Below are 24,985 nucleotides of genomic sequence, written 5' to 3'. Positions count from 1 at the left end.
AAATATCGTAGGGGAGTAGTCATCTATATACACACAGCATGCAGTTTTTACGAGCTTGCAAACTCCCCCACGATCAACTAATATTATATCGAGAGCCATCCTGTTTTGAAGTGCCATCAGTCTTATTCCTTTTTCTTCTAACGTCATATTCAATAAAATATCTGTTGTGGAATCTATTGTTTTTTGTAATATTCCAGACAGTTTTCTTATATTGTAAAGGTTTTCTATTCGGGACAAGAACGGTATAAATGATTTGGCTATATCCATTGCTATCATTCCATCCTCACTACTTCTTTGAGTTCTACCTTTTGTTCGTCTGGCTACTTCTGCTGTCTCCAAGAGGAACACTCCTGGAAACAGTAGACCTAGGTAGCATGTACCTCCACAGTTCCTAGGTAACCATGGATATGCTTTTTCTCCACATATAAAGTAAACAGGGTCTCCCACGTACACGGGTTCTATTTCATGTTTTAAAACCACTGTGTTCAGGAATTGCTAAACGTTCATACTTAATAGGAACCCTTTTTATGTAGACATAGGGGAGCAGTTTTGGGGCTGTGATCCACTGTATAGGCAGGGGGCACAGCATCTTTGTTCCATTCATCCCTCATCCGAAATGACATTACTGATGTTCTTTCTGCTGGCGGGATTGGTCTATTCTGCCTATGTAATCTATCTAGTCTTGTTATTTTCCGGGTATTCTTTCTCATGGGTTCTAGTGCGAGGTTTTTGGAATATGGAACAACCCACAAATTCCTCAAATTCATTCATATTGGTCTCATCTAGCTGACCCGTATTACTCTTGTTCCATTCCCCAAAGAACATTGCACTTAACGTTACTTCACAGGAATAAATCAATGGCAACGGTTGTGCATACCAGCCTATCCCTTTCCCACCGTGCTGTGGTAAATGGGCGCAAACCCAGCAATCTTTTTTCTTTAACACCGCATGGGCCATGTTCATGATGAGCAACAATGTATTGTTGCTGTATCCTTCTCTATGTCTCTCTTCCATTGGGGGCAAAGTACTAGTGATTACATGAACCGGGCTTTCAATAGCTGCTTTTGGCAAAAGTGTTTCTAATGGGTGTACATATTCCAGGAACCATAGTGTAATAGCTGTTATTGTTGGTACTATCATACTTAAAAAACATAGGACCAATGTCCAAATCAGTACCTTAGTCCTTTTAACATGCCTTTTCCTTAAATGTACAGTCTCTAAATCTATTATCTTTTCAGGGGGGGTGCAGGAGGAGGCTGAAACCGGTCTTGACTTGTTCTTCATCGTCCTTCTTCTTGCTGGCGGAGTTCGTCGTGAATGTCTCTCGTTCTTGATGCCAGAAAAGTTCAACGAAAAATGTCTCAGTTTTCACAGCCTGGATCATTTATCCACAACCGAGCAAGATTAGTTGTTCTTTCTCCCACTGCTCAGACGATTTCTGAACAGTTCTTTATTGATAGAGTACCATGTGCATCCAGCTTGTCCCACTCTGGCTTAGGACACATGTACTCTATCAGCCTTAGTACTTATGTGTGTCCAGCTTGTCCTGCTCTGGCTCCTGACACATGTACTTTTTATAAGCACACCGAGGAGCCGTGAGTCTTGAATTGTCCGACTTGAACAATTCTCACACTTCTCTCCTCTACGCCCCTGGTTCCTACTCCGTCCGTGAGTAGAACCAAAGGCCAAAAAGAAAAGCACCAAAGATCCGTGGATCACTTTGCCTGTCGAGGCCGCAGATTATATCGATTCACTCCTGCTATTGTATGATCCGTGAATAGTGCCGTTGCATTTCCAGTATCATGCTCAGTGTCAGCCTGTGGCACAATGATGGGCAGCGATGGGCGTCGTGGTAATGATGTAGTTTCTTTCTCTGGCTTTGGTGCATTTGCGAGAACTGGTGGGCGCCAAAGGGGTACACGTGTAGTTTCTGCTCGTGTTTGCAATGCAGGGCTTGTGTCGCTCGGCATTGATGTTGTTTCCGTTAAGCAATGTTGAGGCACTTTTCGCCCTTCCCCCTTACTGGCAGCCTCCTCAGACTCTGCTTCAAATTTCACTTCTCGTTTGCGCTTTGTTTCAACTTTCACTTCTTGCTCAGGCTGATGCTGTGGCACTGGACTGGCAACAGTTTCTTTTGTTTACGAGACCGTTTCCTTTCTCTGGTCATCGGAAGTTGTCAGCAGTCCTGGCAATCTTTTGGCATGTGTCGCATGGATCCATGCCTTCCGTCCGTCCACTTGGATGGCTGTCTGTGTTGCCAAAAGTACTTGATAGGGGCCGCGCCACCTGGGTGCTAAAGCTGTCTGTCGTTCAAAGTTTTTGATTAACACCCAGCTCCCAGGCTCCAGTGAGTGCCCCGGTCCTGTATATCGCATCGGCAACGCCTCCTGCACCTGCTGATGAATCAAATGCAACTTTTGTATTAAAAGTCCACAGTAAGTGCTTAACATAGGATGCTCGACCTCACATAATCTTTTGGGCTGCGGGCGCACTCTACATTTGCTGGTCTCCCCATTATAATCTCATAGGGGGAGAGCCCAGTCTTCGTCTGCACAGACGTGCGCATACACAACAGCGCTAGGGGTAATGCATCCACCCAACTGAACTTGCTCCCAGCACACATTTTCGCTATCTTTGACTTCAGGATTCCGTTGTGTCTCTCCACAAGCCCGGCAGAACTGGGATGCCTGGAACTGTGGAATCGCTTCTCTATTTGCAGACCTGCACAGATCTGTAGCACAACTGCGCCCACAAAGTGGGGGCCGTTGCCTGACCACAGGACACGGGGCAACCCAAACCGGGAGAAATACTCCTTCAGCATTACTTTTGCTGTGGACATGGCAGTACAGTCTTTAAAGGATATGACTCCACCCACTTGCTGAATGCACAGATTACCACTAACACGTACTTGTAGTTCTGGCACCTTTCCATTTCTATGAAATCAAAATGGACCACCTCAAACGGCATAGAGGGTGGGCCGAAACTACCTGCTGGAGTCACGATTCCCTTCCCTACATTGTGTTGCAGGCACGTGATACAATTCTGCACTAGCATTTCTGCATTCTTTTTTATGTGCTCATTCTTCCATACTGTGGATAAATGCTGTACCATTTTCTTTGCGCAAATGTGGGTAGGGCTATGCGCCGTTATAACCATTGCAGTTACGTAACAATTTGGCAACATCCAGTTCTTTGTTTCCTTGTCCACATCCTTCCAAATCTAACTCAGCAGAGCCCTCAGCCCACTCCTGAATCTCTTTGGTCGTGGCCTCAGCCTGCATTTCTTTGACTGTGGCAACTCCATTGTCTATCATTCAAGGTACTTCCTCAGTCTGTACTGTCATCATTTTATTTCCCAAATCTGTGGCTGTTTGCTTCGCAATCCTGTCTGCAATTGCGTTTCCCTCTCCCACTCTACATGTTACTTTCTTATGCGCCTCGCAATTTACTATAGCTAGGCGCTTTGGAAACGTGAGGGCAGACAACAATCGCACAATCAAAGGGCCATGCTGTATCCTGGCTCCATGTGATGTCAAGAAACCCCTCTTAGCCCAAAGTCGGCCAAAGTTGTGAACCACGCCAAAGGCGTACTGGCTGTCAGTATAGATATTTACGTTCAGATTCTCAGAGAGTTCACAGGCTCGGGTCAGTGCTATTATTTCTGCGGCTTGTGCCGAATTGTAGGGGATCCTTCTGCTCTCTACAACTCTCTTTTGGGTAGTAATTGCATATGCAGCCATTGATGTGCCATCAGGTAATTTAAAACAAGAGCCATCGCAAAATAACTCCCCATCTGGCTCTTTTTGTGGGATATCGCTCAAATCAATCCTTCCCTTTGTTTCTTCTTCAGTGATCATTAAACAATCATGGGGTGGTGATTCGTTGTCACCAATTTCTGCTATGGGCAGTGGCATTAATTCTGCAGGATTCAATGCGCTACACCTCATAATTTGGATGTGGGGTGCAAACAAGATGAGCTCATATCTTGTCAGTCTAGCTGAGGTGAGGTGTTGCATCTGCGTCCTATTCAATAGGACGTCTATAGCATGTGGCACCATCAGAATTAAAGTGTGCCCCAATACCATTCCTTCCGTTTGTTTCACTGGCGCAGCATCCGCTGCAACGGATCGCAAACATCGTGGTAGTGCGCGCGCTACAGTGTCCAACGCGCAAGAAAAATAGCCACACGGCCTATTTCTTCCACCTTGTTCCTGTGTCAAAACCGCCAATGCACATCCTTCACTCTCACTCACAAATAGTCTGAAGATCTTTTTATAGTTGGGGGTGCCTAAATCTGGCGCAGCCCACAATGCAACTTTCAATTGCTCAAACGCTTTCTGACATTCCTCATCCCACTGTAAAGGCATCTCTGCATCCTTTTTAGTCAACTTTATCATCGGCTTCACAATCAACGCAAAATTACTGATCCACTGCCGACAATAAGAGGCCATGCCTATTACAGATCTCACTCCTTTTTGAGTTTTTGGAATAGGCATACTAGAAATACTTTCTATGCGTTGTGGTGTTAATCTTCTCCATTCTTACGAAAGTAGGTATCCCAAATAAGACACCTCCTTTTGATTATACTGGAATTACTTCAAACTTGCCTTATGACCATGAGTTGCTAAATGTGTCAAGAGTAATACATTACTTTCTTTGCAGATCTCTTTCGTTTCAGCAGCTAATAACAAGTCATCTATGTACTGCAAGAGTATGCAACCTTCGGGTAGTTCTAGCATGTCTAGCTGCTCTTTTAGCGCTCTGCTGTAAATGCTCGGGCTTTCTGTATATCCTTGTGGAATGTGTGTGAATGTGAATGATCGACCTCCTAGAGTGAACACGAACAGATATCTACTGCTTTTATCCACTGGGATGCTAAAGAATGCGTTCTTCAAATCGACTACACTAAAGTATTCTGCAGTGGCCGGTATCATTGTCAGTATTGTTGTGACATCTGGGACCAAAGGGAATTGTGGGTCTACCACTTTGTTTAATGCGCGCAGATCAATTATGAAATGATAGGGTACTTCATTGCCTCCTTTCTTGTAAACTGGAAGAATCGGGCTATTGCACGTGCTACCTGCAATTTCCTCAACCACCCCCAATCTCACCAGGTCAGTAACAATGCTTTTCAATCCCTTCTCACCTTCAACAGAAATTTTATACTGGGGAATTCGTGGTAGTGTTACACCTTCTTTCAGAGTTATTTTTGCTGGTTCTATTTTTAAGCATCCTACATCATTATCATGCATTGCCCACAGACAGGTTGGTACTCTATTTAACTCTTCTGGTAACTCTTTTGACATAAATTTCGTCACCGGTGCATCGTGAGGCCACATCGTAAGGAACACCCCGTCTGCCGTACAATGTCTGACTGCCCCCAATTTTCTCAACAAATTCAATCCTAGTAAGTTCTCTCCACAATTTTCTGTCAAAAGATATGGACACTGCTCTGTAAATGGTCCTATTGTAATTGGGACAGCTTCGGGCATGGGGTTAATTACTGGTGTACCTGCGAACCCTACAGAAACATTCTTCTGCCCCGACAGTGGTATCTCCGGAACCAAGTGGTGGTCTATCGAGCACTTCTGTGCCCCTGTATCTACAAGGAAACGGTGCTCCTTATTCCCGACTCTCATTTCTACGTAGGGTCCTCTCTGATTCACGGGAATAGACACTAGTTCCGACCCCTGTCGTGGGCTGTCCTATTGCGAAAATAACACATCGTCCGATGTGTAGTCACTGCTACTGCTATAACACGTGTTTGGTTGTGTATCAAAAATATTCCCATTTCCCCCTCAATGTCCTCCACTCTGATCATTTCTCTGTTGGCGCTGCCCACCCTGATTCTGGTTAGAAACACTTTGGTTCAATGTCTGGTTCTGTGGTGCTTGGTTTTGGCCATATGATTGGGTTTGAGTACCTCCATTGGTATATCCCTGCTGCATGTTACTTCTGCTTGGGCCGTTTGACCCCTGATGTCCTCTATGAGGCCTTCTCTGACCAAACCCACCTCTATTCTGTAGGTGCGGGCATTGCGCTCACCAGTGTCCTTCCTCCTTACAGTACGCACATTGATTTAATCCCAATGACACCCCATGCATATTATTCAAATTTCCCCAGCCTTGTGCATTACCTCTACCTCTATTGTATCCAATGACCTGCTGCAGTAACACCCCTACTATCATTTGCATCGCTTCCTTTCTCATCTCCAATGGGTACCCATTACATATCTCACTTACTTCTTTTACTGACGTTCTTTTGTTCGACATCCATCGCATTGTTTCCCCTACCCATACCTGCAATCTTTGTTTATCGCCTATCTGTCCCGGTACCGGCAAATGCTTTGTACCACCTGGAAAAATTCTCGGCCATGATTTTTTCATACTCAACCTTGACGCCTCCTTCCTACCTTTCTTAATAAACTCTCTACTATACTTAGGCGTAGCAAACATTTCAGCATATATGTCTTCCATTTCATTTTTTACTTCAATCAGTTTGTGCACATGTTTTCTTACATCCTCATCTCTTTGCTCACTGCGTGCTAACTTATTTAAATATAACAACCGTTGTGGCGGTAAATTCCAAAGTATCTTTTTCCATTCTCCCACCAGAATTTCCCCCAAGCATTCCAACACTACCTGACTCTTGTCTCTTCTTCGGTACCCATACAATGAGGCCAATGCTGCCGTCTCATCATTTCCTTCTATGTACATTTCTGCCTCTTGCCGTAATTCAATCTTTCTCTCTTTGCTGATTGCGCTTCGAGTTACCCGTCCAAATCCTGTTCCTTCAGCCCAGCCTCTCGCCTCCCCAGTTTCAATCTCGACTTCGGGAGGGGCGGATGGTGCTGAATCTGTCTCTAGAGCGGGAGGTGCGGATGGGACAAGTGACACAGGTGGCATCTGTGAAGGGCCTTGCTGGGTGCTGGGAAATTGTGTGTCCGCGGTCTGTGCTTGTGGGAGTGCTCGTGCTGTGGGCGGGGCTTGGGTTAACGCTTGCGTGAGGGGAAGTGCTCGGGCTGCGGGAGGGGGTATGAGAGTTATTGGTTGGGCCCGCGCAGTCACTGCTGGCGTGTTTGCTTTCGATTCTGGTTTTGGGCCTCGACCCGTGTTAGTTAACAAATGTTCCATTAATTCATCTGATATGTGTAGTTCCCGCTGCGGGTATATTCTGTCTATGTTCATCTTGTTCCCGTCTTAGACTCTCAGTACACTCCTCCTCTTCCTTCTCTTCTGCTATATCTAGCTTCGTTTTATGCCTACCCGCATGCTTCTCTCTACTCCTTAGTCGGAGCATCGCTTCCCTCTTCCAATCTTTGACGGTCTCAAAAGCTGCAGGTCGCGCTTTCTTTCTAATCAGCACCCTCTCTAGGTTATCTATCCTCCCCATCTCAAAACTACCATTAATCGGCCTCTGATGGTCGGGTTGCTTTCTAGTTTGCCTATGCCAAATTTCACAAAATATTATCGCACCCACACCATATTTCGCATACATATCATAAGCCAGCGTTTCCCCGGGCGGTGCACTTTGGCCATATTCCAAGGACTGTCTACCACAGCTGAAAAGCCCCGCTAAAGTGGACAGTACTCCAGGCATGTTTCTTTAACCTTCCCCTTTGGTTAGCCACTTTTACCTGGACGTTTGATTTTGCAAAATCAACACTCTACCAAAAATCAGGTTTCTCTTTGAATCGGGGAAGGACTCACCTGATAAAACAAGTCGCCTGTTCTAACGCAACCTCTCCCCATGTCGTGTCTGCGCTTCTCTGGCTTCTGCCTCGTCTCGGGACCCTCGCCTCCTTTGCCCTCTGGTCCGGTACGTCGATCAGGGATCAGATGTGTGCAGATCTGCGGAAGGAATCTCTCCTCTCTTCTACAGGGCGCCCCGTACACTTCTTGATCCCGGCTCCACCGTCCCGTCCTCGCCGTTCTTCCGCCTTTACTCCGTTACAACGTATACGATGGGGCAAATGGGGGATGGTCTCTATTCGGGCGTCATCTTGAAAGGGGCCCCTAGGGGTCCCTCGTGCTATGGAAACAAGGCAATGACCATACACGAAAAGATGCGCCAGACACGAGGTTTCAAATTCCCAATGCTAGGGTTTATTGCAAGCAAAAGATAGTATCAATTGGCCAATTCAGATCTCACGCCCCGCGACGTGAGTTTCCTAGACCTCGAGGGACGCAAGAGAGCGAATTACGTACATCAGTTTCATATATACAACATGCATTTCATACAATCAGCTAAGTCATGTTCAAAACCCCTCTTTACTAAGTTCCTTTGAACTCGGGATGACGATGGACATATCCGACGAGTATGACGATTATCATGCTTTCGATGTCTATTCTAGTAACAATGTGCAATTTAGAAAGTGCAGAGGCATCTTTTAGAACACAGTGGTTCTGTTCTTGGAAGTGAGCTGTACACGGGGGAAGAGCCACATTCCAAGCTTTGCTATCTATGAGGTACTATTTGTGTCCTGGGAGCCGACACGTTCTAAAGGGTTTTGTGAAGGGGGGCCGTAAGAAAAGCATAATTCAAGCCTTTAACTGTATTATTCTAACATATTCTACCATTGTACGAGACTGGCTGGCACCTGTGAAGTGATTACATGCCCTGCAGCTTCCTCCCAAGGCTACAGAGAGGGAGCGTGGGCATTCCTTTCTGGGCTACTCATGAGGAGTTTCAGCAAACTCTTCAGTCCCGCGACCTTGTCCTTTCATATTCAGACAACAATGTTAACAGTTGAGCAGAGTAAGCAGAATCCGCAAGAATTGCAAGCTGCAAAGCAGTTTTTAGACAGGAAGCAATGAGCAATGGTTAGCAAGCAAAATGGCGATTCTTGCTACATTTTAAAATGGCCGCTCGTCGGTCAAGCATAGCGGATTATATTTCTATAATTCGGTGCATAAGACGGTTGGCCCACGGCCATCAAGTTACGTCTATCATTCAAATGAAGGGTATTAATTTTTCCAGATTGACAGAATGGGAACTTACCACTGTTACCGGCACCCAGAATATCCCAGTAATACCAGGATATCAGACACCGGTAACAGGAAGGTGGGATTGCTGGTAACCTGCCGTAATCACCGGCGGGTTACCGGCAAAACCGTAGTGAGCCCCATCTCTCTTGGGTTTGCCAAGAAATTACGTTTTTCAATATCATCTAGTTCTGAACCATTTTCCTGCTAAACCCTCTTTTCCAGGTGATGGCACTTCTATCTATCTATCTATCTATCTATCTATCTATCTATCTATCTATCTATCTATCTATCTATCTATCTATCTATCTATCTATCTATCTATCTATCTTGTTTTTTGTATTGCGCCATTCACCCCTAGGCCTCAAGGCACTCACATAACATAAATAGACATATCACATAAAAGAAGGTAGGCAGTCAGTGGGGAAGATCCAGTATGTTCAGACAATCAGATGAGATAGCTAAACCACCCCTTCCTCAAACAGCAATGTCTTCAGCTGTTTTTTTAATAAAGCGATGGACGTACAGCTCTTGAGATCAAGGGGAAGGGGGTTTCAAGTGGAGGGTGCCCAGATATTAAAACTGGCACTGCCAATCCTCTTGAGGAAAACTCATGACTGATAAAGCAGCTTATTGCCATTAGAACGAAGTGTCCTTCTTGCAGACGTTTCTTTGATTCTGTTGGCAAGATTGCGGGTGCATTGCCTGATAAGCATTTGTATACCAGAACTGCGCCTTTGAATTTAATTTGCTGCTCCACAGGGAGCCAATGTAGCTTTCTCCTGGCAGTCGAGATCTTCGAGCGTCGACTCAGTCCATAGACTGCCCGGACCGCTCCATTTTGAATTACTTGCAGCTTTATTATATTTGTTTTAGATGTACTCATCAAGAGGCTATTGCGGTAATCCAATTTGCTGCTCCACAGGGAGCCAATGTAGCTTCCTCCTGGCAGTCGAGATCTTCGAGCGTCGACTCAGTCCATAGACTGCCCGGACCGCTCCATTTTGAATTACTTGCAACTTTATTATATTTGTTTTAGATGTACTCAAGAGGCTATTGCGGTAATCCAGTTTTGTATTTATGATTGCACCTGTAATCATAGTTCTGTTTGTTTCAGACAGGTATGGACAAATTTGCCAAAGTAGATTTGTGTAGAAGAAGAAAAAGATAGTGGGAGTCAAAAAAGACTCCTGACGTTTTTACATGTTCAGACACTATTATATCATTACCATTTATTTAAAACATGCCTACTGGTCATACAACTTTTTCAGTCTTTGTTGGGTGCCTCCAATCAGCAGCTTGGTTTGTTCCTCAGTAATAGCTAGAGAATGTACTGCCATCCATGTTTGTATGGCCTCTAACACCCCATTGACTCTAAGAACATCGGCCATGTATACGCCAGATAGTTCAAAAACTATCTGGGTGTCATCGGCGTAGTTGGTAAACCAGACACCTAGAGTTATGAGCACGTCTCATAGGGGTTTTGAGAAAACATTAAAAAGTAATGGAGACAGGCATGAGCCCTGTGGCACTTCACATATCAAAGATGATTTTTTCAGAAAGCAGTTCCTTTGACCACTGCAGCCATTCTAGGTCCTAGAAAAGATTTAAACCAATTGGCAGCATGCGGTTTACACTTCCCTACCTCAATTATTCTGTCCACCAATAACGTGTGGTCCAACAAATCAAGGGCTTAGGAGAGGTCCAGTAATAGGAGTAACGCTGCATTACCTTTCCCAATGATATTGGCAATATTGGATTGTAAATCCAAAAGAGCGGTCTAAGTACCGTCATTAGCTCGGAAACCAGACTGTTGCGAAGCCAGAATGCCATTGCTCTCTACGAAATTCTGGTATTGAATATAGTTAATCTTATCAATCACTTTTAATATAAACGGCACATTAGTGATTGGCTTGTAATTTCTGGGGACAGTGGGGTCCAGGTTTTCCTTATTTAGCAGAGGGGATATCCAAGCCTTTTTTATATTCTCAGGGACATATGCCTCACTAAACGAGTGGTTCACAAAATGGGTTACCCAAGGGGAAAGTGTTTTCGGAAAAATCCTTAAACAAGGTGGCTGGGAAGATATCCCCTTTACAAGAGGTGGGTTTCAAACTATGAAGAACTTCCACTTGTGTTGAAGAGATGCACTGATGCGTTTTAGCTCCTTTATTTTGTATGGGACCTAACTTTTACAGCGTGCCTTTTTGTGGTTCTCGCTGATCGACCTTGTAAACTACAGACATCATTTCCCATTTGTTTTTTGCAATGGTGGCTGTTAAATCTGTTAAATCCGAATGAAGAGCTGAGAATTTATTTTTGAATGCGTATCACCATCCTACGATCATATGGCTTTGCATTCCGTCCTAATCTCATGTCTTGTTGAGGGTTGCTTTACTGTAGAAATATTTTGTAAAGTTTTCAAGAAATGCCTGCATGCAGGGGTCCATGCCTTTCATTTGGGCTTTGAACATTCCCTGTTGTTTAGGCAGCTTATAGGGTCACACAAGCCTAGTTTAATCCCTTTTTTAAACCTCCCCATGAAAAGCAACTGTTAACAAAAAGTCATAAAGATGTTAATAGGTCCTAAATAAGGTTAGAGTCGGAGAACCTCAAATGCCCAGACAGCTGCCCTCTGATACTTACAATATGATAGATTTAATATGCTAGACCCTGGTACTGTTGAATGTTTCTCCCACATCTGCAGGCAACTCTGCTCACGACAGACCTTTAATCATTCTTAAAGCTTGTATGGTTCTTCATCGAAACTCATGCAGAGGTGCTTGAGAGTTTTCCAGCTCCTCAATCCATGTTCAGTTGTGTTCCTTTGCCAGTCGTTCAAAAGCTCTCCACTAAGGCAGCTGCTCCACACCTTCCTACTCTCCTGAACGCTTGTGTAGTAATGTGCTGGTGCCTGTGGAATCTTGAGCTGGGGGAATGTTGGTATGGAATGTTGTCCTTTGAGTGTTTGGATTCTAAGGGGACAGTTAGAGAGAGAGAGAGTGAGCTGAGCCGTGTGGATGGGCCAGTGTTTCTTCCCGCATTACACTTGGGCTAAGTGTACAACTGGACAATAAATCTTACCTATGAACTTGCCTGGTGTTCTGCGCTGTACATGAGAGAAGAACCCCACCTTGGTTACCTCTGCTTTTCAAGATTCAGCTTACCGCCGCTTGTTGTCACGGACATGTTCATTCCCTCAATTGCTCTGTGGTTCTAGTCACTCTCTGCGGAGGATCAGCAAGGAGTGCTATCAGAAGCGGTCTTGCCGGTGTTGTGTTCCCCTGCATCCTCGGCATATTCGACCACCAGGGGAGAAACTGATTGGTTGGGGCCACAAAAGGAACCGGATACCAGTTTCACTCACTTACTTCTCACCAGTCCTGCACTTCTCCAGAATGATAGGCGGACTCGTCCATCTTCATACAGGGCTCAGATAAACGTTGTATGACATTTCTCCTTGCACTTGCTATTTGTGCTTGCAGGTCTATCCAAAACGCCTGATAATGTAATATCTCTCGGAGTCTCTTCCTACATGAGGTGCCCTGCATTCCTCCCCTTCCCCCACCCTCCTCAAAATTGGTGAAATCAGGACAGTAGTGGTGGAAGATGAGATACAAAGCAGGGAAATAGGAGCCAACCCAGAATGCATCTGCTCACACCGCCATCTTGGCCAAGCCCCCAATGTTAATCTTTTTGTTGAAATGGTGCTCTATGCAGACGAGGGCTTACGAAAAAGTATAGGAAAGGGCGTAGGATCGGCTACAAAACGGGAGGCATTAAGGAGATATATGTTGACCTTATATGCTCATGCCAATTGAAAGTGTCCCTGGTGGATTGCAGGCTAGTCTGTGTTATGCCCCCTGCCGAGACCTGGAACCATTTCAGAGGAATGTCTCTGCAGCTGTCCCATAAGAAGCACATGGGAGAAGGATATAAAAGTGGAGATGGTGAGTGTGGGGGGCATTGCTTACTTGGAGACTGTGCAAAACGGTAGCAGCCATTCGGCTCGGCAACATAGCATACAGAATTGTTGGCCTGATCGATGAGGACATTCCTGTCCCTCCCCTCTTATGACTGGAAGCATTAACCTAGTAATAACAGGTTAATACGTGCACCCCTCGGAATTGACTGAACAGGTTGATACAACTGTGGCGACCCAGTCTTTTAATCTTTGGAGCTACTGCGCACTGAATGCAATATACATGAGAACATTATGATCACTCTGAGTAGCTGAATAGATCTTGCCAGATCCTGTCCTGAGGAAGGCAAAACAATTCATCTCGCCGAAATGCTTTCTTGTGCTAGAATAGAATCACAATTATATTTTGATTGACAAAGACTAATGCCCACCAGGAATCCCCCCCTTTTGGTGTATATCCTGAGAGACAAAGCAGAGGGATCAAGCAGAGTTGGGGGATCAGCACCCCTTCCATGGTGATGTGAGTGATCATCAAAGTATAAACAAAAAATGTGACCGGGAAGGTTATGAATTAATCTTAAGCACTCCTGTTTCTGACCTTCTCTCTGTCTCCTGCTCTATGGAGTTTTGCAGTTTTTCTCCTGCCTGTTTCTTCCGCCACCCTCTTGCCTTTTTCCCTTGTGGACTTCTTGCCCACCCTTCTCCTGGCCAGTTGTCTCCTGCCATCCATCCAAACTCTTCCTTCTGGTTGATCTCTTCTGAGGGTGTCCTGCCCCTTGCTGGCCTATCCTTCTGGTCCTCTTTGCCTGCTTATTAAAGTTCCACAGGCTCAGTCCAGACCATGGCCGATGGATTGAGACAGGGTGCCTCCAGGCTGGTGAGTCATTCCCTCCCCAAGGTACCTGGACAAATCACTATATTTGAGCACAACGTGGAACCCATGAAGTTGGGAGCCTTGCATGGCCCCCAGTCCTAAACCAAAAACAAGAGATGGTGGCTTGATATGTTGTGTCTGTTTTTTTGGGAATAGTGGCCATTTGTTATGTGTCTGCCCAGTCAGGCCTTCAAAATCAAGAGAAAATAAGTGTGTTTATTGTTGGGAAGAAAGGAAAAAATGCCCAGATGCCAATGCAGCACTTCCGATGGGAGACATGCACCCCCTGACTCATCAGCCACTCCCTGCATTACATAAATACACTAGGATTCAGGCAGTAAATACTGCTCAACTATCACCTTAGCCAATTCAGAGGCCTCTGAGAACTATGTTGATGCAAAATTTCTTGAATAGGGCACAATATTCACACGATAAAAGACTCAAGCAGCGGTAATCGACAGTATAGATTGCGCCCTGTTGGCCTGAGGTCCTATTCTCCATGATGTTAAATCCATGCTGTGATTTCTTGGGCTTTGACAATTATTTTTAGCCCAACTATGGAATTCCTTACCGAAGGGAATAAGAACGATGGAAGACCACCTAGCATTCAGGAAATGACTAAAAACCTGGCTATTCAACTCACCAAGATACAGAATAGACGCGTCCCTCTACAAACCATACACCTGGACCAAAGCAAACACAGGACAATTTTTTTTTTTTTTTTAATTCTTTATTGTTTTGGTAGTAAATTTACTTTACACCTTTACAAAAATTTGATCATCATAAAAATACATTTAAAACCTATTATATACATGGAAATCATACAATCATTTTGCTCACCTCACCAAAATTCATTTCCTCTAAAAAGACCTTAAGGCAAAACTCTTCAAATAAGCACATACGCTGTAGGCGCAACCATAAGACACCTACAATATGCTGTAGGCGCAACCATAAGGCACTTAAAATACATTGGCCCTCATTACGACCCTGGCGGAAAGCGACTGACCGGAGCGCCACAGCGTAAATAGCGTTTCCGCCATTGCACGAGGGAGCAAAGTGCGGCCCATTCCGACCCATCGGGCACGAGCACCACGCCACGGCGGAAGTGCAAAGTCCGCGATGGCGGAAATGACCCCAAAACGGCCCACACCGCCGCCGTACGGCGCCCTAGGTGCAATACCGCCACCCCTCTCAGCGGTCACCGCAGTGTGCGCCTACCGGAAAGTACGGTGACCGGAAATATACGGAAACGGAAGTTAAAACATGAGCCCGGAACGGGAAACATCCCGGCGTACACCTATAAAAACACTAAAACCACACAACCACTAAAATCACCACCCTGAAACACACCCCAACCCGTCAACCACCCTAGCGAAACCAAGAAAAATGGGAAAAGTAGCGAAGAAAGCGTGCGACCGCAAGCGGCAGGTCCACTTCTCCCGTGAGGAACTCACCGTGCTAACAGAGACCCTCCAGGAGAATGCTGCCGTCGTCTTCTCCACGCAAATGACCAGGACGGCACTTGCAAACAAGAAGGCCATATGGGCTCTGGTGGCACAGCGGGTAAGTGCGGTGGGGACCGCACCCCGCACCCCACAGCAATGCCGCAAGCGATGGGACGACCTGCGGATACGCGTCCGCAGCATACTCTCTGCCAACCGCAACATCGCCACAGCCACCGGGGGAGGTCCTGAATCACCCATCAAGTTGACCCCCTGGGAAGAAATCTGTGCCTCCACCATCGGAATGGAGAGCATAGAGGGAGTCGGAGGGATGGAGAAAGGAGTGCAGACATCCGAAGAATCAGGTAGGTGGACCAGATAAAACAATGCCAAATCCACACAGTCCATCCATGTGAAGTACCATGCGTCCACATAGTGCAACAGAAACACATGTCCAGGAGAACGTCCACACACATCGGCCTGATAGCGCACGTTAAAACCCACAATAAATACATAAATAATCAAAAACCCCTAAAACACGCACTACACGTGCAGCAGGCACACCCTAACTGCAGGCTGCCAAACAACTGCACCCTCACTCCACACACAAATCAAAGCACCTCCAAGGCCCCGACCCAAATCACCCTCAGGTACCACCCCAAAGCATGTGATACAATGCCATTCCAATTCCCACAGACCCATCAATAACCCTCGCCCTCCTTTACTCCACCACAGGGTCCGATCCAAACGACGAGCTACAGGACACCCCTACCAGCACACCTGCAAAGAGGGCCAAGACCAACGGCCAGAGACCCTCCACCTCAGCTGCACGCATCAAGACACGGCAGCAGCACAAATCAGGTGGCAGCACAGAGGAGGGAACATCAACAGGCACCCCAGCAGCCAGCATGCCCACAACACCACCACCACAGGTCCCCCCAATGGATGCCACAGAAGGCACTGCCTCAGGTGGCAGCAGCACCATAGGCGACACCTCATTGATGGCAGCATGCTCCGACACAGAAAACGGGGATGCCGAAGTCAGATCCATCCATGACCTGTCCCAATCCCCCTGTCTGTCCCATCCCGTACAACATGAGGATACCACGCAGGGGCACCCACAAGACGACGACTGGCCATCCCCCACAAGCCCTGTGGCAAGGCAACATGAGGACAACAGCCCCTCTGCGACACCCCCGCAAATGGCCATGGCCCAGCAGAGGCAACAGTCCCTCGACCAGTTGATCGAACAACAGCAGCAACTGGCCACACTCCTCAAGGACCATGCCGATGAATGTGGGGGCACTAAGGCAGACATAGAAACATCAACTGAGACACTTAGGGCAGAAATGGAGAGAGGCACAGAGACGCTAAGGGCACAAATTGAGAGAAGCACCGAGAGCCTGAGGGGGGAACTGCATGCGACGTCCAAAGACGTATGTGCCGAACTTGCCGCAGTGCGCCGTGTGCTCACTGAGCTCTCGCAAATCCTTAGGGACATGCATGGACGTGAGCAGGCAGACACATCATCCGTTGCAAGTTCCGTCCAGGGCAGCCCCCAACGTAGATCTGGAAGGAACCTGCGCTCCACAGGCAGGGGTGCCCCTGATACCCGCAGAGGGGGCTTGCAATAGCGACAGCCCACTGACAATGAGCATCTTTGGACACTGGTGTTCGGGGGGGGAGGTAGGAGGGTGGAGGGGGTGTGTTGGGCTCACTTGGGTGGCGGGTCGATAGGGTGTTCAACATGATATCACATATGCCATAAACAGTGCACGATCAACCAATGAGATGTGTGGACATTGATCTTTGTGTACTAGGCCATCATAGGCGTACAGTCCATATTGTGCATGTCCCAGACACACACAGTGCCACGAGTCCCGTGTCCATGTATCAGCCACCAGGCGTGAGTGCTAGAAGCATGCATCAATGAGATGCTGACGAATGTCACGGTCCTCCGGTGCCTCGCAGACTCCATGAGGTGCTGCCACATCCCCACCCTCATCATGACCATCATCAGGTGCTTGCAGTTCTGCGTCAGGGGGCATGGGCACATTTCTACGTACGCACATGTTGTGGAGCATGACACATGCCATCACCATCTTTGCAACCTTCTCATGGCGGTACAGGAGTGCCCCGCCAGACCTGCTGAGGCAGCGGAAACGGCCCTTCAGTAGGCCGAATGCCTGTTCTATGACTACACGGGTACGTGAGTGGGCATGGTTGTAGTCCTCCTCATGCTGGTCCCGTGGGTTCCGGACTGGTGTGAGGAGCCATCTCTTCAGTGGATATCCAGCATCACCTGTATGTGGACGAGAAACGTATGATGTGGAATGCCATTGATACGTACGCACACCCCCCCCCTTCCTGCCAGTACATTGCCAATTCACATACCCCACATCATCATGCATGTAATGAGACTCACCGAGTAGCCAGGATCTGTTCCCTGCGTGTCGCTCCATGTAGCGTGGTATTGTAGAGTTCCTCAAGACCATAGAATCATGGGTTGATCCAGGGAATCGGGCACAACAATGTGTAATGATCCTGTTGGAGTCACACACCATTTGTACATTCAGGGAATGAAATTGTTTTCGGTTGCGGTACTGGGCCTCCATGGCATGTGGGACGACCAATTCAACATGGGTGCAGTCGATGGCACCAATGCAACCCGGTATGCCGGCAAGTGCATGGAATCCCACTTTTGTGTTGGTAATTTCCTGCTCCGAGCGTGGTAGAGAGATGTAGTCGTCTGCGTGCTGCAGGAGGGCATCGAGCACTTGAAATAGTGTCCGTGAGAACAGTGGCTGAGAAATGCCATGCAACTGTCCGACTGTGTGCTGGTAGGTGCCTGTGGCCAGGAAGTGTAGTACAGACACCACCTTCAGTAGGGGTGGGATGGCGGTTGGGCTATCTATCATGCTGACAAGGTCAGCCTGTGTCATGTCCACAATGGCGGCTATGGTGTCCCGGTCCAGACGGTAGAGGGTGTGGATCTGCTCATCAGTGAGGTTGAACGGATGTGCTCGGAGGCGTGGGATTGCGGGCTGCCTGCGTGGTGGTAGTGGCTGTGCTGGTGGGCCTTGCTGGCCCTGCCTTGGCCTCCTCCTCCTCCTGCGTCTCCTCCGTGCGGCTGGTTGTAGTTGGTGTTCGTCTTCTTCTTGGAGTCGGAGCACTTGCAGTGCTATCAGGTCCCCCAGGGCCAACATCGCGAGTCCTGCCGGTAGCATTTCGGTGTGGTTGTGGGAGGAGACTGGCTGTGCAATTTATGTGTTTCCAGGCTGTATGGCCTCCACCTGTGGTGATTAATTCCACCTGTGCAAACTGCTCTCCCCTTTGGCCGAGCACGTCCCGCGCACAACGCTGCAAATCGGGGAATGGTATCTTGCTATTGCAATCATGTATTTGTACCCGATGGCCGTGTAAGATTGGTTGATATGTTCATTCTGCTGTGGTCCCATTGTTTCCCATACTATCTGTGCAGTCGCGAACGGACTTGTGAAGGGTCAGTGGAACGTAGTACTCGAGTAACGGTGGGCCCTCATGCATCACTGTACCGAGTTGCAACGACGGGCGCGGCGTCCCATTTGTGGGTGAAGGCAGTTGCCATTTTCACACACAGCCGCACTCGATGGAATAATTAGTGATTTCAAACGGCCACAGATGCCTTTTCGACGTGATGTTGCAAATGAGGAATTCGAAGGGCGGCGCTTTCGGTTTCCAGCTAGCGGCGAGGAGATGCCCACAGGTCTGACTGCAAATGTAACGTTCTATTGTTCAATGTCCTTGAGACAGGGCCCATGGCGAGGGAGCAATGATTGATATGAATAGTTTGGGATGCGCAATAGCTACGTGGGCGATGAGGCAGGCCGTTCCCAAATACATGTTACTTCACAACACTGGAATTACGGGCTGGGGCACTGTGGATTTAGCAGGCTGCATTACGCACAGACTCAATGGATGTTTCTAATGTTATGTGAGTAATTATTCATGCGTTTTGATCCCGGGATGAGGGAATGATGAATGGATGCATGGGCAGGTGATTTGATACAGAGTTTGCCATGTACAGGGCTTCTTGGGATCTATCCGCCTCCCCTACGCTATGTGATGCAGGGCTGCCATAGTGGGACCATCGTCTATCTGCCTTGTTGAGCCCTCCCTGTCTCGACGCGCCCTCAGACACTTGTGTCCATGCACGTTAACATTCCCATCTGATGGATTCTGTTTTGACAGACGCATGCACAGGTACACTCGTTTGTGATGGTGTTTGCACCTCGATATAGATGGTCATGAGTCGCAAGTGGTTTTGGGGTGGTGATGATCCTTTTGAGTGGGCTAGCATGCATATGGCTGTGGATTTCGTGTGATCATTGAAGTGAGTTGTTCGAATGCAGTTCTGATGGCCATTCTGTTCTTGTTCTTTTCTTTTGGTTGACAGGTATCTCCTCCCCTTTTGCCACTGCCATCTGTATGCCACTCCTGCAGATGGATTTTACTCCCGACACCTGCTGCTTCGTGTTAATCAGTGGAGCAGCATTACGATCTTATGGGACGATCGCCAATGGCCCACATGCCCTTACGCAGTACTGGTGGCTCGGAGCAACATTTCGGCCTTTCAGCTGGACTAGTGCCTCCCCATTGGGTCGGCCCTGCGGTTCTGTGCGCTTCCATGTTGCCTTTTCGTACGTGATTGTGGCTCTGTGTACCATGAGGGAACAGGGCGACACACAGGTAGTGGCTGGTCATTTCTTGCGGATGCAGCCCACAATGGTGATTAGTGTTTTGTAGTTCATGGCCTGATGGCTGTATGGGCTTGGTGACTTTGATGTGCATTAAATTTCTATTCTGATTTGGCCCGTGTAGCGTTTTTCTTTGCAAGTGATGTGGCATATGCCTATTTGGGGGGCGATGTATTGTGAGGAGATCTGCATTGGGTTCCAGCTTCGGGGTTTAGTTGCGTGGTACTGTGCTGGGCGCGTTTGCCTACGAAGCACAGTGAGGTCAGGGATGGGGGCTGCCAATATGACTGTTTGAATGTTGTCATGCTCAGGGGCGGGGGATTGGGTTTTGTGTAACAGATGCCGGTCAGCCAGGTGGACTGGTGGAATGATGTGATTTTCGGAATATTGCTGGTCACAGGTGCCTGTGTTTGCGTGCGTTTCTTGGTGGGGGACTGTGGTCATGTCCATTGGGATGGCTTCTGTATTCGTGCCATCTGTGCCCTGCAGCTCCCATTGGCCCCTCTTGTGTTTCTTTTGTTCGTTGCCATGCAGGGGTGACTTGTACATTTCAATGGTTGCATTGTGACTTCATTGCACCTACGGGGAGTTGTACTTTGTGGGCAGGGAGCGGTGTACAGGCACTCAGTGGGGCCGTTTACGGTTGATTCGCGATGCCGTACTTCTCGCCATGGCGGAATGGTACATTACGCCATGCCTGATGGCGTTAGGTACATGTCCGCTAGGGTCGGAATTGGCGTACCCTTGCGCCATGGTGGTGTTTGCGGTTTGGCATGGCGCGCGCGCGCGTGCTTGGTGCAGTTAGCGTTGGCGTTCACTACGGTGTCGCTAATGGCTTCGTACTTTCCGGTGACGGGTCATAGTCGCACCGAGCGCTATTCGATGGCGGAATTGCATTTCCGCCATCGTTTTCCCCTTTCCGCCAGGGTCGTAATGAGGGCCATTATAACAAAATCCCCTCCACCTAAATACTCCCAAAAAAATAATAACGCAAACGGAAATAAGAAAAAGAAAAAAAACACAACAAGCAATCAATCAAAATGAACAGAAACTCAGCAAAACAGAGGAAAATACAGTAATAAGCCGTGATACAAACTAGTTATTGCACCCAATCCCTTATTACCTATGCGGGTAGGACAAACCCCTCCTATTAAAAGTTGCACAATTCATTGGTAACAGCTGTTCTTCAATCAATGAGACAAGTCTAACAGTTGCTAAAAAGATTGCATTCGAGGAGCCCTGCATGCATCTTAGCCTTAAACACAGGACAATACAGAATGAAGAACTGACAATAAAACTACTCAACACCCAGAGACCACCCTAAGACCAACTAACCACACCCCTTATCTTTTACACACTGTCACACCTCTCATGTATTACACATGCCCAGAGGACTAGTGAAACAAACCACAAAAAACATGCAAAACTCTCACCCCTCTCTAATCATACTACAAACCCAATATCTGCAGATAACAAACAACTCAGGCACTGGACGCCACTCTTCCAGACACAACAAGCCCAGTGCACATAACAAACCACTCCTAGAAAGCTCACACGCACAGACAAAGTGCTCTCCTGGTTCTGCACACATATACAGATGAGCACAACCTCTATCCTATCCCTCTCTCCCTCACTAACCAACCCTACCCACTTTTGTTACAGAGCCACTTGAGCACCTGGAGATCATGCAAATGGCTGTGGTGTGTGGTATAAATCAACATAAAATAATAATTTTAAACATCATTTTATTCAAGATTTTGCTTTACTTTTAGCAAGTATCTCCCATTTTCATTGCAAAGAGCATAGCTTCTTCTCTGTTGGCACAGCCTTTCAAGCCCTCACAAATGGAATTTGTCAAGTCCCCCATACTCCAACATCCAGATGATACATGTCCTTATGTGGTGGAATCAGATGTATACGTAACCAGCATAGGGGCAGTCCTTCTGCAATGGAGCCCAACTAATAAACAATTACTTTTTCTGTCGGTTGTTCTCTAATGAGCGGCAATTATGCTGTCATTAAAATGGAGTTACTAACCATATAAGAGGCTTTTGGGGAATTGGGGAATTGAGGCATCATCTCCTCTGTGACAACATCCTGTAGAAGGCCAACCGGATCACAGAAACCTGCAATTCATGCATACCCTGACCTGCACTAATGTTAAGTGCTCATCTTCTCCCAATATAATTTCTTCAAAACATATATAGCCGGATTCCAGAACAGGGGCTGATGCTATATCCCGCTTTTTTGAAGCTGAAAACATGACAATCGCTGAGAAACACCTGGAGATACCCACAAAGCATTTTCTCACATCTTTTCTGCCTTGTTTGGAACAGTTACAACGGGTTTCCATTGTTGATCCTGCTGTTCTCAAACTCCTTCTACGGTCTGATGTAAGCAGCCAAGATGGACTGTTGTATTGCTGCGCTAGGCTCAACATGGATCTCCATCTTACTGGCATTAAGACTGAGATCATTAGTCACACACCTTCCTGGATGGTGGTCAGGCAATCGGGGATGAGAGAGAAGGTGGAGCAGGTAGAGGAAAGTTTGAAAGAAAGCTGTGTGTCATTAGCATACCACTGGAAATGAGGAGAGAATGAGGAGATCAGGTGATGGTGGCGTCCAGCAGAATGGAGGGTGGACGCTCAGACACACTGACCGGGGAGCAGGGATTACCTGCTCCATTAGTGAACAGGTACCTCTGAGGGTACAGGTGGCAAGCACCAAGTAATTCTGGCCCATACTCCGTCACTCTGCAGACAGCCATTCTTCAGGGGTTAAACGGCATTAGGATTGCAGGTCACAGAGGACATAGTGTAACCAATAAATTGATCTCTCGCCAGTTTGGTGGCCTAACATGAGAACCCACGTGGTCTAGTATGTGTCCTCCGGCCTCACATTCACTGAAGTTGAAAGCCCTTGCAACTGACCCGTTGGATTTCTCCTGCCTTTTTTGTAAAACTGCCAGAATCACGGGGCAGCACTATTATGGTTGTTATCGATTGCTTCAGTAAGGTGGCCATTTCCCACTATTTCAACTGCCACTGAGATGGCTTGTGCATTCATGCATGAAATCTTCATGGACTACACGAAAAAATGAACTCGGATTGCGGTCAGCAATTTGTGTCTTGCTTCTGGACTGCTGTTTGCCAGGAATTGGGTATTCAGGGGGCTCTCAGTTCTGGTTACCATGGGACAAACAGAGAACCAACCAGATGTTAGGGCAATGTGTGCGTGCTTATACCAATGCCTTGCAATCTAAATGGTATGAAGATCTGGGCACTGCGGAAGTAGCAGGCTAAAATCCCAAACACACAGCAATGGACTGCAGCCCTTTTTTGTATGTCTGGTTTACATTGCATATTGGGGTGTACACTTTTCACTCCAACCACATCTGTCCCTTTGGCTGATGCTATGATTCAAAATTTCTGTGAAATACACAGGACTGTGACTACCATGTTGACCAATACGAAAGAAGGTCAGACATTCCACACTAATAAGAAGAAGACTCACAAAACCTCCTTTCAAGAAGGTGACAACGTTGGGCTTTCACCAGCTAATCTACATCTTCAGAACTGCCCTCTGAAACTGACACCCCATTTCACCTGAACGTAACACACCATCAAACGTCTTTCTCTCTCCAGTTCCTTTTTCCCTTCAGCGACCATTATCCTGACACATTCACCGGTTGTTCCATGTCTCTTTGCTCAAACCCTTTGTACCTGACCGCTTTGACCATTCTGTTTCTGATGCTCAGATCTGGCATGGCTGCCTGAATTATCTGATCCATTGGAAGGGCCATGCTCTGAGTGATCGGACATGGGAACCAGCTTTTCGGGTCCATTCTACACTCTGGATGAAGCTCTTAACCACCGTCATCCCTGGAGGCCAGGATCCCCTGTCATTTTGGGAGGAGGTTGGCGTGTCATGCGCCAATCCATTGCCCTCTATCAGCATGCATGGGCCAGAGTTACTTGGTGCTTGCCTCCTGTACCCTCAGAGGCACCCTAATCCCCTGCTCCCCGGTTAGCGTGTCCGAGCATCCACCGTCCTTTCTGCTGGGCGCCACCATCACCTGATCTCCTCCTTCTCTCCTCATTTCCAGTGTTATGCTGATGACAGACAGCTTTCCTTCAAACTTTCCTCTACCTACTCCATCTTCTCTCTCATCCCCAATTGCCTGGCCACCATCCAGGCATGGTGTGTGGCTAATGATCTCTGTCTTAATGCAAGTAAGATGGAGATCCTTCTCTACGGGACACCTGCACCCTGTTTCCCTCCTACCCTCTGGCCGCCCTCCTTGGGCTCTCTACCTCAATATCCTGTAAGACCAAATACCTTGGGGTCATCTTCGATTCATCTGTCTCCTTCACCCCTCACATCTTGGACCTTGACAAGAAGGCCCACTTCCAGCTTCACTGCCTTAGAGGCATTCTCTGTTTCCTCACCTTTCTCCAGAAGCTCAAAGTCTTCAGAGCTCTGGTCCTCTCTAGGCTGGACTACTCAGCAGCCTCTTCCTCAATCTCCCCCTTTCCTCCCTACACCCCTTTCAACTAATCCAGAATAGGGCTGCAAGACGTATTCTTGGCCTCAAGCCCAGGGACTGTATCTCCCAAGCCCTAGAATCTTTCCACTGACTCTTGGTGGCCGCAAGGATCAAATTCAAGATCCTCTGCATCATCCACAAGTCTTTTTGGGGCCTGGGACCACACTATCTCCAACTTTTCTTTCCTAAATGCTTCCCTGCTAGAGCCCTCTGCTCTTCTAACTCCAAGTCTCTGCTTGTCAAACGCTTCTCTAAGCAGAGAGTGGGGGGCAGGTCTCTCTCCTCTGCTGGTGCCTTCCTTTTGAACAGCCTCCCTGCCCCTCTCAGACTTGAGCCTGACCTCCTCAAGTTCCAGAAACTTCTCAAAACTCAGCTTCTCTCTACCTCTATCCGTCTCTCCCTTCCCTGCTAATCACCCCACAGCCGCTGAGACTGGTGGCCTGGTCCTTCATGATTCTCGCAGGTTACCAGGTCCTCTGC

This window comes from Ambystoma mexicanum, chromosome 2q (assembly GCF_040938575.1).
Source record: "Ambystoma mexicanum isolate Mex_15411 chromosome 2q, UKY_AmexF1_1, whole genome shotgun sequence".
In the NCBI taxonomy this organism is placed as follows: domain Eukaryota; kingdom Metazoa; phylum Chordata; class Amphibia; order Caudata; family Ambystomatidae; genus Ambystoma; species Ambystoma mexicanum.
The sequence above is the reverse complement of the archived record's forward strand: the minus strand, read 5'-3'. Positions refer to the sequence as shown.